The 15,960-nt window shown below is 39.9% G+C and overlaps 1 protein-coding gene across 1 annotated transcript in view; it reads left to right on the forward strand.

Annotated features, from left to right (window-relative positions):
- Window positions 1–15,960, forward strand: part of CLNS1A (chloride nucleotide-sensitive channel 1A) — a 155,599-nt gene that overhangs the window by 95,325 nt on the left and 44,314 nt on the right. The window contains exon 11 of the transcript XR_012517986.1: window positions 11,184–11,271. The gene's annotated coding sequence lies outside the window, so the exon portion shown is untranslated. The remainder of the gene's footprint in view (window positions 1–11,183; window positions 11,272–15,960) is intronic.

Raw genomic sequence — 15,960 nt, forward strand, 5'->3', positions numbered from 1 at the left:
AACAAAGTTATTATATGATCTCAGCCGGGAGTGGTAGCTCACATCTGTGGTCCCAGCACTTTGGGAGGCTGAGATGGGAGGATCACAAGACCAGGAGTTCAAGACCAGCCTGGCCAACATGGTGAAACCACATCTCTACGAAAAATACAAAAATTAGCTGGGCATGGTGGTGGGCACCTGTAATCCCAACTGCTCCAGAGGCCGAGGCAGGAAAATTGCTTGAGCCTGGGAGGCAGAGGTTGCAGTGAGCTGAGATTGCACCATTGCACTCCAGCCTGGGCAACAGAGCAAGACTCCATATATATATATATATATATATATATATATAAATCTTTTCAGCCCCTGCCTCTGGTTTGGGTTGGCATCAGCAGCCTGATATTGCCAGTTGGGTTCTGTGTTGGGGATGGCTTCTGCTCCAACTCTATTATCATTGGGGTTACAAGCATGAGCTTTATCTACTCAAACTCAAGCTAAAGACCATATGCATGATTTTTCTTCATGGGAACAGCAGGTAGTTAATACCACGAATATGTCTTGCTAGGTTAAATTGAAGGCAATAGTTAAAGCCCGAAATACAGATAGAAGAAACTGTGTTTCATTCATTGCTGTTTCCTCAAAGCCTAGAACCCTGATGAGGATATGATAATCAGGCAGTAGTTATTAGTGGAATGAATTAATGTAAGAATGAATGAATATGTCATCTGAGTCTAGATTACAGAAAAAAAAAAGAAGAATGAATGAATGGCTGGGTGCAGTGGCTCATGCCTGTAGTCCCAGCACTTTGGGAGGCCGAGGTGGGAGGATTGCTTGAAGTCAGCAGTTTGAGACCAGCCTGGCCAATATGGTGAAACTCCATCTCTACTAAAAATACAAAAATTAGCCAGGCATGGTGGTGCACCTGTAATCCCAGCTCCAGTGGAGGCTGAGGCAGGGGAATCGATTGAACCCAGGAGGTGGAGGTTGAGGTGAGTTGAGATCATGCCACTGCACTCCAGCATGGATGAAAGAGGAAGACTGTCTCAAAAATAAATAAACCTAGTTTTAAAAAAGAATGCATGAAAGACAAGAAGGCCTAGATAGAAAGAATAAGTGATAGTAATCAACAGTACACAAGGGAAATCATAGCGAATGAGAGTTTATTTGTAAATTTCAAGATAGCTAGAAGAGAAGGATTATCATGTTCTCAATACAAAAGATCAATATTTGAGGTGATGACTATCTCAGTTACCCTGATAAGATCATTACATACTGTCTACATCAGGGGTCCTCATATCCCCTGGCCATGAATCAGTACCAGTCTGAGGCCTGTTAGGAATTGGACAGGCAGCACATCAGGTGAGCAGCAGGCAGGTGTGTGAGGCTTAAGCTGTGTTTACAGCCACTCCTTATTGTTTGCATCACCACTTAAGCTCCACCTTTAGATCAGTGGCAGTGTTCGATTCTTATAGGAGTGCAAACCCTACTGTAAACAGCACATGTGAGGGATCTTGGCTGCATGCTGCTGCTGCTTCTGCTGCTGCTGCTTCTTTTTTTTAATTGAGATGCAGTCTCACTCTGTTGCCAGGCTGGAGTACAGTGGCACATTCTTGGCTCACTGCAACCTCCGCTTTTCGGGTGGAAGCCATTCTCCTGCCTCAGTCTCCTGAGTAGCTGGGATTACAGACACATATCACCATGTATGGCTAAGTTTTGTATTTTTTTAGTAGAAACGGGGTTTCACCATGTTGGCCAGGCTGGTATCAAACTGCTGACCTCATGATCCACCCACTTTGGCCTTCCAAAGTGCTCAAATTACAGGCATGAGCCACCATGCCCCTGCAGCTGCATGCTTCTTGTGAAAATCTAATGCCTGATGATCTATCACAGTCTCCCACTGCCCCCAGAGGGACCATTTAGTTTCAGCAAAACTAGCTGAGGCTCTCACTGATTCTACATTATGGTGAGTTGCATAAGTATTTCATTATATTTTACAATGTAATAATAATAGAAGCAGGCCAGGCACAATGGCTCATGCCTATCATCCCAGCACTTTGGGAGGGTGAGGCAGGCAGATAACCTGAGGTCAGGTTATCTGACCTCAAACTAATTGATCAAATAGTCAATTAATTTCATTATTTGTCACATTTGCCTGGTCATTCCTGATGGTCTCTTGTTGATGGCTCATTGTTGTGATTCTGTCCCTTATGTCTATTTCTTTCTAAATAGATTTTATATTTCATAGCTGATAAAATTTTAATATCTGAATTTCTTGGAGTCTACATATTTGTTATATCTTCTAATTTCACACTCATGATGAGTTGCGTCCTTTATGTCTGGTGATTTTTGATGGTGAGCTCACATTTTCTTAATCTTAACCTGGGAATCTAGTGGGCTCAACTAGGAAATTTTTCCTGAAGAAGATCTGTGTTCGGATCTGGTAGGACTGTTGGGGTGTTACCAGTCCACTTTTCTTCTTTCTTTTTTTTTTGAGACAGAGTCTCACTCTGTCACCCAGGCTGGAGTGCAGTGGCACGATCTTGGCTCACTGCTACCTCTATCTCCTGGGTTTAAGCAATTCCCCTGCCTCAGCCTCCCAAGTAGCTGGGACTACAGGCACCCACCACCACACCCGGCTAATTTTTGTATTTTTAGTAGAAATGGGGTTTCACTACATTGGCTAGGCTGTTCTTGAACTCCTGACCTTGTGATCTGCCTGCCTCAGCCTCTCAAAGTGCTGGGATTACAGGTGTGAGCCACCGTGCCTTGTCTCTTTTTATTCTTAATTGCTTACTATCACAAGGTTTCATTTATTTGTGGGTCAGGGATCTGGAGAGTGAGATGTCAGCAGGGTACATGGAAATTTCTCCTACTTCCTTCAAGTTTAGTAATGCATAGATAAGTTTTTGTTTTGTTTTGTTTTGTTTTTCAGAATCTGGTTGTGTAGTGGAAGGGTGTTGCAGAGCATCTACCTCAGAATTTTGATGAAGGAGAAATTTCCTTTTAACTTACTTTTTTAAAAAAAGATTTAATGTTTTAGGAATTTTTTTTTTCTTTTTCTTTTTTTTTGAGACGGAGTTTCGCTCTTGTTGCCCAGGCTGGAGTACAATGGCACGATCTTGGCTCACCGCAACCTCCGCCTCCTGGATTCAAGCAGTTCTCCTGCCTCAGCCTCCTGAGTAGCTGGGATTACAGGCACGCATCACCATGCCTAGCTAATTTTTTGTATTTTTAGTAGAGACGTGGTTCCACCATGTTGACCAGGATGGTCTCGATCTCTTGACCTCGTGATCCACCCGCCTCGGCCTCCCAAAGAGCTGGGATTACAGGCTTGAGCCACCGCACCCGGCCTAGAAGTTTTACATTTGCATAAAAACTGAGAATATTGTAGAGAGAATTCCCATATACCCTGCATCTAGTTTTCCCTATTATTATCTTACATTAATATGGTTAAATTATTACAATTAGTAGGCCATTACTAATACATTATTTTTAACTGAAGTCTGTAGTTTATTCAGATTTTCTTTATTTCTTTTTTTCCCTAATGTCTTTTACTATTCTAGGGTTTGGTCCAGTATGTCACTGATGTGGTTAGGCTTTGTGTTCCCACCCAAACCTCATCTTGAATTGTAATCCCCATAATCCCTACGTGTTGAGGGAGAGACCTGGTGGGAGGCAATTGGCTCATGGGAGTGGTGTCTTCCATGCTGGTCCTGTGATAGTGAGTGAGCTCTCACGAGATCTGATAGGTCTATACGTGTCTCACATTTCCTCTTTCACGTGCTCATTCTCTCTCCTGCTGCCATGTAAGGCATGCCTGCTTCCCCCTTCTGCAGTGATTGTAAGTTTCCTGGGGACTCCCCAGCCATGCAGAACTTTGAGTCAATTAAACATCTTACCCTTATAAATTACCCAGTCTTGGATATTTCTTTATAGCAGTGTGAGAACAGACTAATAGAATTACTTTACAAGGTTGTCATGTCTCTTTAAGCCCCTCTTGGCCGTGACAGTTTCACAGCCTTGTTTTGGATTGCCTTGACAATTCTGGGGAGTGCTGGTTGGATATTTTGTAGGATACCCCTCTATTGGAAATTTTTATTGTAAAATATACATAAAATTTACCATGTCAATCATGTTTTAATATGCAATTTGATAGCCTTGTGTAATATATTCACAACATTGTGCAATGGTTTTATTATCATTATGCATTTTCAGAACTTTTTCATCATCTCAAACAGATACTCTGTACTCATGAAAAAATAACTCCCTATTTCTCTCTCTCCCTAGTCTTTGGTAAACTGTTTTCAGTCTCTATAAATTAACAATTTGTAGGCACCTTATACAAGTGGAATTATACAATATTTGTCGTTTTGTGTCTGGCTTATTTCACTTAGCAAAATGTTTGCAAAGTTCATTCATGTAGTAGCATGTCTCAGAATTTCATTCCTTTTTTTGTTAAGGCTGAATACTATTGTATTGCCCATTCCATGTATACACAAATTTTGTTTGTTATAGTTAAAGGAGAGTTTTATTTCTTCTTTTGGATTTTCTGTTTTTAAATTTTCTTTATAGACATTCATGTTATCTATACACAAACATTGTTTACTTTTTCCTTCCTTATCTGTATACTCTGTTTCCTTTTGTTGTCTTATTTCACTATCTAGAACTTCAGATGTAATGTTAAGTAATAATGATGATAAAGGGCATGTTTGTGTTGTTCCCAATCTTAGGGAGAAAACATCCAGTTTCTCACCATTAACCTGTAGATTTTTTGTGGATGCCCTTTATCAAGTTGAGGATACTTCCTACTAGTCCTAGTTTTCTGAGAGTTAGTACCTTCAAGGGTGTTGGATTTTGTCAAATGCTTTTGCTGCATGAATTTATATGGATCCTATAATTTTTCTTCTTTAACCTCTTAATGTGCTGTGTTCATGGATTGATTTTAGAATATTGAACTATCCTTGTATACTGAGAATAAATCCAACTTCCTTGTGTTGGATAATTCTGTTTAGGCATTGTTGGATTATATTGGCTTAAATTTTGTTAAGGATTTAAAAATCTGTATTCATAAGGGATTCCAGTCTGCAGTTTTTCTTTCTTTTTTTTTTTTTTTGAGACGGAGTTTCGCTCTTGTTACCCAGGCTGGAGTGCAATGGCGCGATCTCGGCTCACCGCAACCTCCGCCTCCTGGGCTCAGGGAATTCTCCTGCCTCAGCCTCCTGAGTAGCTGGGATTACAGGCACGTGCCACCATGCCCAGCTAATTCTTTTTTTTGGATTTTTTAGTAGAGACGGGGTTTCACCGTGTTGACCAGGATGGTCTCGATCTCTTGACCTCGTGATCCACCCACCTCGGCCTCCCAAAGTGCTGGGATTACAGGCTTGAGCCACCGCGCCCGGCCCTTTTTTTTTTTTTTTTTTTTTCCAGTCTGTAGTTTTTCTACAGTCCTTAACTGTTCTTAATATTAGGGTAATGCTAGATTCATAGAATGAATTGGAAAGTGTTCCTTCTGCTTCTATTTTCCAAAAAAAATTATGTAGAATTGGTATTTCTTCCTTAAAATTTACCAGAGAAACCATCTGGGACTGGTGTTTTCTTTCTTGGAAGATTATTGACTCAATCTCCTTGCCTACTCAGATTATCTGTTTTTCCTTGCATGAGTTTTGGTAGTTTGTATCTTTCAAGTAATTGCTCCATTTCATCTACTTCATTAAATTTTTGGGCATAGAGTTCATAGCATTCCTTGATTATCCTTTTAATTTTCATGGGACAATTAATGATGACTTATATCCAATTTCTATTATTGGTACTATATTGCTTATATTTTAAAATTTTCTGTATATTATGATGTTTTGACATCTTTTAAAAAATCCTTTCTGGCTTGGGGGAAACTGCACCCTCCTGAGGCAAGCCAATTCATAGCTAAGCACAAGGACTTATCCAGGGAGCATGGCTTTGATATACAAAAAACTAAATGTTAAGCCATACCTCCTCTGTCTGGCCCATATACAGCAGGCCTTCATCTGTCTTAACCATTGCAGAGATACCTACCACATAACTAGGGACAACCTGTGTACTCCAAGGCCCTCTGAAATTATTCATCGTAGCCAATCCTAATCTGTTTACTCTACCCTACCTTGCTTTTCCTGTGGAAACTCCAACAGAGGCTCTAGTCAAGGCTTTTCTCCTGCTCATGTTTTCTGCCTCCTGACTAACTACCCCAAGGCTTCCCCATGTAACTGTCTATGGCATGGCATGGCTCCTATTTCTAGGACCTGTGAGTATAATAAATGTTGTTTTCCTCTCATGGACACACCTGACTGATCATCACGGAAAATAACACAGAACAGGTGATTTGGATCTTCTCTTTTTCTTTGTTAGCACAGCTGTAAGTTTATTGATTTTAACTAGATTCTGGTTTCTGTAATTTTCTCTATTGTTTCCCAGTTTCAATTCCATTGATTTATGTTCTAATGTTTATTGTTACTTTTCTTTTGCCTTCTTTTTTTTTTTTTTTTTGAGATGGAGTTTCGCTCTTGTTACCCAGGCTGGGGTGCAATGACACGATCTCGGCTCACCGCAACCTCCGCCTCCTGGGTTCAGGCAATTCTCCTGCCTCAGCTTCCTGAGTAACTGGGATTATAGGCACGCGCCACCATGCCCAGCTAATTTTTTGTATTTTTAGTAGAGACGGGGTTTCACCATGTTGACCAGGAAGGTCTCGATCTCTTGACCTCGTGATCCACCCGCCTCGGCCTCCCAAAGTGCTGGGATTACAGGCTTGAGCCACTGCACCCGGCCTCTTTTGCCTTCTTTAAGCTTAATATTTTTCCTTTAGCTGCTGAAGGTAGACATTCAGATCGAGTTTAGATTTTTCTTCTTTTCTAATATATGCATTGAATGCTAAGCACTCCAAGCACTGCTTTCAGAGCATTCCATGGGTTTTGATAAGTTATATTTCAATTTTTGTTTAGTTCAAAATGTTTTTTAATTCTTCTAGATATCTACCTGATCCATGTATTATTTAGAAGTGTAGGTTTAATTTGCAGATATTTTGTGGTTTTCCAGCTGTTTTATTACTGATTTTTAATTTAGCTTTATTGTAGTCTGAGACCACAGTTTGCATAATTTCTGTTATAGGTTGAGGTCTGTCACTTCCCCCTCCCTACCATATATTGAAGTCTGAATCCCCAGTACCTGTGAATATGATCTTTACAGATATAATCAAGTTAGGATGAGGTCATTAGGGTGGCCAAAATCCAATATTCCTGGAGTCTTTATGAAAAGCAGGAATGCCATGCAAACACAGAAACACACAGGGGAAATGCTACATGATTATAGAGGCAGAGAGAGGTTGTGGTGATGCAGCTGCAAGCCAAGGAATGCCAAGGAGTCACAGCCACCATCAGAAGCTAGAAAGAGGCAAAGAAAGATTCTCCCCTGCACATTTCAAGCACAACATAGTCCTTCTGATACTGTGGTTTTGGATTTCTAGCCTCCAGGCCCATAAGAAAATACAGTTCTGTTGTTTTAAGCCACTCGTTTGGTGGTATTTGGTTACAGCTGTCCTAAACTATATAATTTCTATTCTTTTAAATTTATTAATGTGTGTTATGGCCCAGAATGTGTTCTAGCTTGGTGAACATTCCAGGAGACCTTGAGAAAAGTGTGGATTCTGCTGTTATTGAAATGAGTATGCTATAAATGTCAATTACATCAAGTTGATTGATGGTGCTGCCTAGAGCAACTCTTGCTGATTTTCTGCCCGCTTAACCTATGAATTACTGAAGGAGTAGTCTCCAAATATAATAATGGATTTGTCTATTTCTCTTTGCAAATCCAATCAGTTTTGGCCTTATGCATTTTGACACTGCTGTTAGGAGCATATACACCAGGATTGTTCTGTCCCCTTGGAGATCTCACTCTATCATTAATGCTGCTCTTTGTCCCTGATAATTTTCCTTGTTCTGATGTCATCTTTGTTTGAAATTAATATAGCTACTCCAGCTTCCTTTTGATTAGTACTGGCATAGTCTTCCTTTCTTTATCTATTGATGTTATAAATAATTTGTTATTTTTAAGATGTTTAACAGCTTGAGTGATTTGTTTCACACATCTGTATTTACCCATATAAAATGTACTATTTATTGGCTTTCAGTGTATTCACAGAGTTGTTCGACATCAACACAATCAATTTTAAATTTTTTTCATTAGCATCCCCAAACCCTGCAACTCCTTAGCCAATTCTCCATCATTTGCCAAGCATAGGCAACTACTAATCCACTTCTGTCTCTATAGATTTGCCTTTTCTGGGCATTTCCTATAATATGCAGTTATATTGAAATAGAATCCTATGGTATGTGATCTTTTGTAAACGACATTAGATAATAGTTGGTCTTTTGTGAATGGCTTCTTTCACTTAGCATAATAGATTGAAGGTTCGTCCATATTGCTGTATATATATGCTTCATTCTTTTTTGTTTCTGAATAATGTTCCATTGTATGAATATACCAGTTTTTATTCAACCACTAACCAGTTTATGACCATTATGGGTTTGTTTTTTATTTTGGCTATTATGAATAATTCTGCTATTAACATTTGTATATATACTTTTTGTGTGCATTATGTTTTCATTTTGCTTGGGCATATACTTAGTAGTGGTTGCTGGATATGTGGTAACTCTGTGTATAAACAATTGAAGAATGGTTAGACCATTTTTCACAGTGGCTGCGCAATTTTCACATTTCTACTAACAGTTTATGAGGGTTCAAGTTTCTCTGCATCCTTCTCTGCACTTGTTATTGTCCATCTTTTTATTTATTCATTTATTTATTTGAGATGGAGTCTCTCTCTGTTGCCCAGGCTGGAGTGCAGTGATGTGATCTCTGTTCACTGTAACCTCTACCTTCTGGGTTCAAGTGATTCTCCTGCCTCAGGCTCCTGAGTAGCTGGGATTACAGGCATGTGCCACCATGCCTGACTAATTTTTTTTTTTTTTTTTTTTTTTTTTTTTGAGACGGAGTTTTGCTCTTTTTACCCAGGCTGGAGTGCAATGGTGCGATCTCAGCTGACCGCAACCTCCGCCTCCTGGGTTCAGGCGATTCTCCTGCCTCAGCCTCCTGAGTAGCTGGGATTACAGGCACGCGCCACCACGCCCAGCTCATTTTTTGTATTTTTAGTAGAGCCGGGGTTTCACCGTGTTAACCAGAATGGTCTCGATCTTTTGACCTCGTGATCCACCCGTCTCAGCCTCCCAAAGTGCTGGGATTACAGGCTTGAGCCACCGCGCCCGGCCTAATTTTTTTGTATTTTTAGTAGAGACTGGGTTTTACCATCTTGGCCAGGCTGGTCTAAAACTCCTGACCTCGGGTGATCCACTTGCCTTGGCCTCCCAAAGTGCTGGGATTACAGGTGTGCCGCTGCACCTGGCTGTCCATCCTTTTGGATGGCCGTTTTAGTGGGTGTCTAGTGGCATTTAATTCTGTTTTTAACTTTCATTCTTTTTGGCTATTTGTATATGTTCTCTGGAGAAATCCGTATTCAAGATTCTTTGCCCATTTTTAACATGGGTTGTCTTTTTTATTTTATTTATTTATCTATTTTGAGACAGGGTCTCACTCTGTCACGCAAGCTTGCATGCCGTGGTGTGACCATGGCTTTCTGCAGCCTTGATCTCCCAGGCTCAAGCGATTCTCCCATCTCAGTCTCCTGAGTAGTTGGGACTACAGGCATGCACCACTGGACCCAGCTAATTTTTATTTATCGATTTCTTTTTTTTTTTTTTTTGTAGAGATAGGGTCTCACTCTGTTACCTTGGCTGGTCTGGAACTTCTGGGCTCAAGCGATCCTCCTGCCTTAGCCTCCAAAGTGCTGAGATTACAGGCATCAGCCACTTCACTCACCTGTTTTTGAATTTTCATAGTTCTTTATATAGTCTAGACACAAATTATTTATCAGATATATAATTTGCAAGAATTTCCCCTCTTCCTGTAGTTTGTCTTCTTTCTTTCTTTATGGTATTTTTTGAAACAAAAGGTTTTTAGTTTTGATAATGTCTAGTTTATCTATTTTTCTTTTTTTTGCTTTGGTAATGCTTTTGGTTGTCATAGCTAAGAATCCATCAAAGATTCTTAGAATTGTAATTCAAGGTCATAAAGATTTAAACCAACAGTTTCTTTGAAGAGCTTTAGAGTTTTAGCTTCTAAGTTTAGATCTTTGATCCATTTTAATTTTTGTATGTGATGTGAAGTAAGGATCTAACTGCATTGTTTTGCAGTAGGATATCCAGTTGTCTTCCCATCTGTTGAAGATTCTTTTCCCATTGAATGGTCTTGCAACCCTTGTTAAAGATCAGTTGACCATACGCATATGAAGGTTAATTTCTGCATGTCCATTTTATTCCAAAACAATTGGAATTATTAACTGCTTCCATGTTTCAGGCATGATCCGAAGCATGAATTCATTTGCTTCTCACAATAACTGTGAAGTGGGCAGTATTCTCATTCCCATGTGACAGATGAAGTGGCCAAGATACAGAGCGTTTTGCCTAAGGCCACATGAGTAACTACCAAGTGGCAGTGCCAGTGTAAGAATTTAGGTTGACTAACTTGAGAGCCTGGGAGCTTAGCCCTTCCTGCTGTAAACAAAAGTTAGAAATCAAAACTTCAGAATTCCACTGAAGAGTTCACTTTGAGCAAACGGAATGAAGGTCAGATTAGCCGCTAAGGGTTTGAAAAGCAAAACAGGGAGGGACCCCCTCAGCAGCTTGCTTTCTGCGGAGTAGCGGCAACGCATCTGCCTTTTTTGGTTGAAACTCCTACAACCTCCCCCTGTCGCCCCCACTTACAGCCGGTGCAAATTGTTAATTTGCACCGGCTGTAATTCAAATTTGCACTTAATGACTGGGCAGTGCTGAGTGGTGCAGGCAAGGGGCGGGCCCACTACCAGAGCCTCCCGTCGCTTTCGGCCCAGACCCTGGGGGTGGGAAGGTGTGGGCGGGACTGGAGGGTGCCCGGGATGTGGAAACTCTCGCGGGAAGAGGCGTCGTTGCCTCGGTAACCGCGTCATAGTTGCCGAAGATGGCGAGGCGTGGTCTCGGTTGCAGAGTCGGTTCAACTCCAGGCTCCTGGGGAGCGTCTGGGCTCTGGCGAGTAGGACCCCTTACCTCCTTTACCTTCAGGTCTGAAACTCTCTGCCTCTTTTACAGAGAGGCATCTTTCCAGGGGCTCAGCCCCCGCCACCCGTTCAGCAACGCTCTGCACCTGGACCCGACCTCCTCGCTTTGTAGGAAGAAGGTAAGAAATTCGGCGGTTGAGCTTTCCTTCTTTCTTTCATCTCAATGAGGCTGCTTACAAGTACTTTTTCTGAAGACTGGCTGGTTCTTCGGGACTTCTCATTCTGCTGCATTCCCTTCTAGTCACCTCGTTCTCTCGTCGTTTATCCTTTCTTTCACCTGAGTAGTTCGCCCGCGTCTTACATGATGTTTGAAGTGGGTGAAAATTTAGCCGAAGTCAACAGTAATACGCTTTTGGAAGTTACTTGAGTAGCAGGAATTGCCACGAATAGTTCAGTTTCTAGTTTAGGTTATTTCACTTAGTAGCAAGTTCATAGAGTTGACCTTATGTAAGTTTCCTTTACATTGGTTTCTAAATTGAAGGCATGCTTTCCAGTGCAATCAGAATTACCGTACTGGTTCAAGTTTTCCTTATCGGGTCTCAGTGTAATTACAAGTATCTTGACAAACTTTCATTCTTGGCCCATTCCACTCATCATCCCTAAGTTTTCACACGGCAGCCCATGTCATCTTTTAATTTGATCATGTAATTCCTTTGTTTAAAACTCTACAGTGATTTCCTGTTAAGCTTTAAAAGCTCCTCCTGCCCCCTTTTTACTTGATCTTATTCCCGCTCCCATTTCCTCCCTAAAACTTTCCAGCTGAACTGGCCTTTTAATCCGAAAACTCTTTCAGGTTTTTTTTTCTGTCTCAGGAAAAAGACAATTCACACACGCCTTCAACCTGTACTGTGAGTGGCCTTCCTTGACCATGCTAAGTAGGCTCCCTTGTTGGTCTTTTTCATCGTCTTACTGATTTTTCCTTCTAGTTAGCATAATTTGTTAAAATAAATGCATTCGTTAATTTCCTTTTTGTCTGTCTTTTCCACTGGACTGTAAGTTCCAAGGACAGAGACATGTCTGTTTTATTTGCCGTTGTGCATATTCTTATAAAAAAGTGTCTTAACAACTCCCTTTCTTTTTAATTTAATATAAAATAACTAGTTTAAAATTTGGAAATAGTTGGGAGTTTGTATCAGAGGGTTAAACTTGAGTTACTGTATTATCTACATATGATATGTATTTAAAATTAAAGCATATTTGAATTTAAAACTATGTTTAGATGAACTATACACCAATTTACCACAGCAAGTAGGAGGATAATCATATCTTCTCTCTGATCAAATGAGCCTACTATCCCAGTTCACAAGTGTACTTAAGCAACTTAATCTATTGTCTATACATACTTAACAGCTGTGCATGAATCAAAAACGGTTATTTTCATATTATTATACATATAGTATTAAATACCTGGATTAGGTTTGTCAGTTATTTGAGAGTATATTTTGCACCTGGCTCTGGTGCATTATTAGTGATACAATCCTGTTCTGCTGTCTGTACTCTTGAGTTGCACACATGTGAAGTGTATGAATGGAGTAACTCTCTACACTACCTGAATCTCTAGAGTACTTCTGCGTCAGGTAGAAGAGTAAAATGTCTGGCCATCCCTATAAGCAAGAATATGAGATTATAACAGTATGGTATCTATTTTGCCACCTGTTGTCTTGGCATTAGTCATTAGAGTGCTACTTCCCAGGGAACTGAATCCAAAACCTTTTGCAATTCTGCTTCTGTTGGAGGAAATAATCACTATTTGAGAGGACAGACTAAGGAAGATGCTAATCACTCAAGTGGATAAATTTTTTTAAGCTTCATTTCTGTATTATAATACCAATAGCTAAACAATAAGATTACATGATAACTGGTAGGGCAAGCCCCCTCATAAATCCCAGTTACATTGGATTTGCAGATTAATTTGCAGATAATGGACTTATTTATGCTATTGAATCTTCCACAAATATGATACTTCATTTACAGTGTTTTTTTTTTTAACCTTTAATAGTGTTTTGTTTTACTACATAAAATTCTTGCATATATAATTTGCTTCGAGATGCTGAATAGTTTTTGTTGCTATATAGTAAGTGGACTTTTTTCTATTATATTTTCTTTTCTTTTCTTTCTTTTTTTTTTTTGAGACGGAGTTTCGCTCTTGTTACCCAGGCTGGAGTGCAATGGCGCGATCTCGGCTCACCGCAGCCTCCGCCTCCTGGGTTCAGGCAATTCTCCTGCCTCAGCCTCCTGAGTAGCTGGGATTACAGGCACGCACCACCATGCCCAGCTGATTTTTTGTATTTTTAGTAGAGACGGGGTTTCACCATGTTGACCAGAATGGTCTCGATCTCTTGACCTCGTGATCCACCCGCCTCGGCCTCCCAAAGTGCTGGGATTACAGGCTTGAGCCACCGCGCCCGGCTCTTCTATTATATTTTCTAATTGGTTTTAAATGTAGGATTTTTAGACGTTGATGCTACATCTGTATTTACATACACACACAGATCTTCAGTCCTATTGTACTCTCTTATTCATTCTATGAAGTCCCTTGGATTTTTGATGAAGACAGTTATATGCAAATTATGATCATTTTCTCCCTTAGTTATTCTCTTGCGTTCTCTCTTTTTGTCTGCTGAGGACTTCCTATGTCATATGGAATAGAAAAAGAGATGGTGAGCTTCCTTACCTTGTTTATGATTTTGAGAAGCCCGCTTTTAATAATCAGTACATTTGAAGTTTGCTCTAGGGTTTTGGTAGTTTCTTTATGTTTAAAATTCTTCCCCTTAATTCCTAATTTGAATGAGTGTTAAATATATCAAAACTTCCTTTTCCCCCAATTAATTCAGATGGTGGTATGTTCTTTTTCCCTACTTTAATGCTTTTTTTTTTTTTTTTTTTTTTTGAGACGGAGTTTCGCTCTTGTTACCCAGGCTGGAGTGCAATGGCAGGATCTCGGCTCACCGCAACCTCCGCCTCCTGGGTTCAGGCAATTCTCCTGACTCAGCCTCCTGAGTAGCTGGGATTACAGGCACGTGCCACCATGCCCGGCTAATTTTTTGTATTTTTAGTAGAGACGGGGTTTCACCATGTTGACCAGGATGGTCTCGATCTCTCGATCTCGTGATCCACCCGCCTCGGCCTCCCAAAGTGCTGGGATTACAAGCTTGAGCCACCGCGCCTGGCCTCCCTACTTTAATGCGTTAACATACTGAACTGCAAAGGCAGCTTTCTTGTTTTTCTTTAAAGACTGCTAGATTTGATTGGTATAATATTTTATGTATGTTTTTGCATCTATGAACAAAAGTGAAAAGGGTGTTACACTTTTTTTCTAGTTCTTATCCTTTCTGTTTTTGATATCAATATTAATCTGGCTAGATGGAATAAACTGAATAGTTTTCTTGTTTTGTTTCTTTTCTTGGAAGCTTTTTATAATTAGAGATTTTTTGCCCTTTGATTAAAATTGTGAAGCTGTGTCAGTCTAGTGTTCTTTTGTCAAGGAGACTGTTTTTGTCTATGAATTTAGCTTCTTTAATGATTGCTTATCTATTTAGATGTTCTATTTTTAGAATGATTTTTGGTTCTAGAAAAGTGTGCATGTGTGTTTTAAAATATAGTAGCATAAACTGACTCTATGGTTGTATGTTTGAAATCTTGACTGTATCTGTAACCATGTACACCCCTCCTTTTTGTAGCTTTCCAATGTTGTTTATTTTTGTCTTTTTCTGTCAAGGTTCCTGGGAGATTTATCTGTTTTATTGGTCTTTTCAGAGAATCAGCTTTGGTTTTCTTGGTAATCTGTGCTATTGTAAAATATCATTAATCTTTATGGAAATAAAGAAAGACAGATGATCTAACTGGGGTGGATTAATTTTTTTTTTTTTTTTAGTTCTCAACCTCATTTGTTTTCTTATTTTTAAAATAAATATATTTACGTCTTTAAATTTCTCTCCAACTATAGCTTAACTACATTCCAGGACTTCTTTTGATGTATATTTCTTTTATGGTTATTAAGTTCTAAATATTATGTGGTTGTCCTAGTGATGATTTAGAAGTGTGTTTTTTAGTTTGCAAGCACATAGAGTTGTTTACCGTTGTCTGCTTTTTACGTTTCTAAGTAGGTATGTGACAGGGTCCTGCTCTGCTGCCCAGGCTGGAGGGCAGTGGTGCAATTATGACTCACTGCAGCTTTGACCTCCTGGGCTCAAGAGGTTCTCCCACCTCAGCCTCCCAAGGAGCTGGGACTACAGGCACGTGCCACCATGCCAGGCTAAGTTTTTTTTTTTTTTTTTTTTTTTGAGGCAGGGTCTCACTCTGTTGCACAGACTAGAGTGCAATGGTGTGATCTCAGCCCACTGCAACCTTCACCTTCCAGGCTCCTGAGTAGCTGAGCCTACAGGCATGTGCTGGCACACACAGCTAATTTTTGTATTATATTTTTTTGTAGAGAGGGTGTTTTGCCATGTTGCCCAGGCTGGTCTTTAACTCCTGGACTGAAATGATCTGCCTGCCTTGGCCTCCCAAAGTATTATTATTCTGATTTAGATTATAGGCATGAGCCACCATGCCTGGCCTAGTTTATTTTAAATTGCATTATGATTAGAGAATTGATAAGATACTAGGTTTTTAAAATGTATTGAGACTTATTTGTGGCCAAGTGCATGTTCACTTTTTGTAGAAGTTCTATGTGTTCTTAGAAAGTATATTTATTATTTGTTGGCTAATCTGTTAGATTAAAACAATTATATTGGTTATCTATCACATCGGTTTCCTCAAATTTTTTTTGTTGTTCTGGCTTTATTGGTTTCTGTTAGAAGTGTATT

This window comes from Saimiri boliviensis, chromosome 6 (genome assembly GCF_048565385.1).
Source record: "Saimiri boliviensis isolate mSaiBol1 chromosome 6, mSaiBol1.pri, whole genome shotgun sequence".
NCBI classification, from domain to species: domain Eukaryota; kingdom Metazoa; phylum Chordata; class Mammalia; order Primates; family Cebidae; genus Saimiri; species Saimiri boliviensis.